We start from the raw sequence: 1,520 nt of genomic DNA, 5'->3' as shown, positions 1-1,520 counted from the left end.
AAATGTCTGTCAGTTGATGAATAGATAAATAAAATGTAATATGTCTATAGAATGGAATATTCTTCAGCCATTAAAAGGAATTAAGTACTGATTTATGCTGCCACATGTATGAACCTTTTTTTTTTTAACGTTCATTTATTTTTTGAGAGAGAGACCAGCACAAGCTGAGGAGGTGTAGAGAGAGAGAGAGACACACACACACACACACAATCTGAAGCAGGCTTGAGGCTATGAGCTTTCAGCACAGAGCCCGACATGGGGCTTGAACCCACAAACTGAGAGATCATGTCCTGAACCCTAGTCAGATGCTTAACTGACTGAGGCACCCAGGCACCCCCATGGATGAACCTTGAAAATATTATACTAAGTGAAAGAAGCCAGTCACAAGACTACATATTGCATGATTCCATTTATATGAAGTGTCCTGAATGTGCAAATCCATAGAGAAAGAATGTAGATTAGTGATTGCCAGGAGTTCAGAGAAGAGGGATGGGAATGGGGACTGACTACTAATGGATACGGATTTTCTTTTGGGGTGATGAAATGTTTCCAAAGTCTATTGTGGTCATGGTTGCACAACTCTGTGAATATACTAAAAAATCATTGAATTGTAGATTGATTTTGAGTGAATTTTGATTCATTTTGAATGAATGAATTGTATGGTACATGAATTATGAATTATATATAAATAAATTACGAGAGAGAGAGAGACAGAGAGAGAGAAAGGGTAATATCTGTAGGTTACCGTGGGGACGTACGAATGTACCACCATAGACCAATGCAAAAGTAAATTATTCGTAACTTAAACTTTAAGTTAGAGAATGTTTGAAATGATGCTCTTATAGAGATTTGCTGCAGATGCAAAACGAGAGGAAAATCTCATTCAAAAGTGATGATTTCTCACATCTCCCTTCTTCACATCTGGTGTCATGTGGCCTCTCTCTGCAGATTCAGTCCTGCCCCGGGATCTAAAAATCATTTTGATCTTGATTAGAGGACATTTGGTGAACTCGAGTTCAATATTCCAAGGACTTAGCATGATTTCTACCTTTCTGCTGGTTTGGTTCTGATCTGGCATTTGCATGTAAGCCTTATTCTTGAGTCTAAATCCCCAAGTCGCCCTCGCATTTCTGGGCTCATGCCTTTTTCTCTTAAGCCTAATCCCTTAGCCTAATACTGAGTATATTAGGACCAAGGTCTTGCCTGGCTTTTCAGGGCTTTTCCAGGCATAAATATTTGGTCCTGGACTATGATTGAGTCTTGGACATACTTTCCAGACACCAACCCCTACTCAGGACTTCTTCCTGAGATGCCTTGTCATAATATTGGGCTTTGTGATGTCATATGCCTATCCAGATGCCCTCCACCCGTCTGTGTCTTTCAAGACACAGCATTCCAGGGGTCTGGCTGGACTGACTTCCACCACTGTTGAACCTGCCTTCTTCCTCTCTGCTTCTTCAGTTCCACACCGCAGGTTCCAGATCATCCCAGTGATGCCAATCCTGGTACGACTAACTTTT

The 1,520-nt window shown here is 40.9% G+C and overlaps 1 long non-coding RNA gene across 1 annotated transcript; it reads right to left on the bottom strand.

The window, feature by feature from the left end:
* Positions 1 to 787: 787 nt before the first annotated feature.
* On the bottom strand, positions 788 to 1,243 carry LOC111556361. The gene is made up of 2 exons (XR_002735831.2): positions 1,049 to 1,243; positions 788 to 968 (listed from the first exon to the last, which is right to left on the bottom strand). It is a non-coding gene; the product is annotated as an uncharacterized LOC111556361 (long non-coding RNA).
* Between the last annotated feature and the right edge of the window lie 277 nt (positions 1,244 to 1,520).

This window comes from Felis catus, chromosome C2, assembly GCF_018350175.1.
Source record: "Felis catus isolate Fca126 chromosome C2, F.catus_Fca126_mat1.0, whole genome shotgun sequence".
Classification (NCBI taxonomy): Eukaryota; Metazoa; Chordata; class Mammalia; order Carnivora; family Felidae; genus Felis; species Felis catus.
This window is presented reverse-complemented; position numbering and strand designations above follow the sequence as displayed.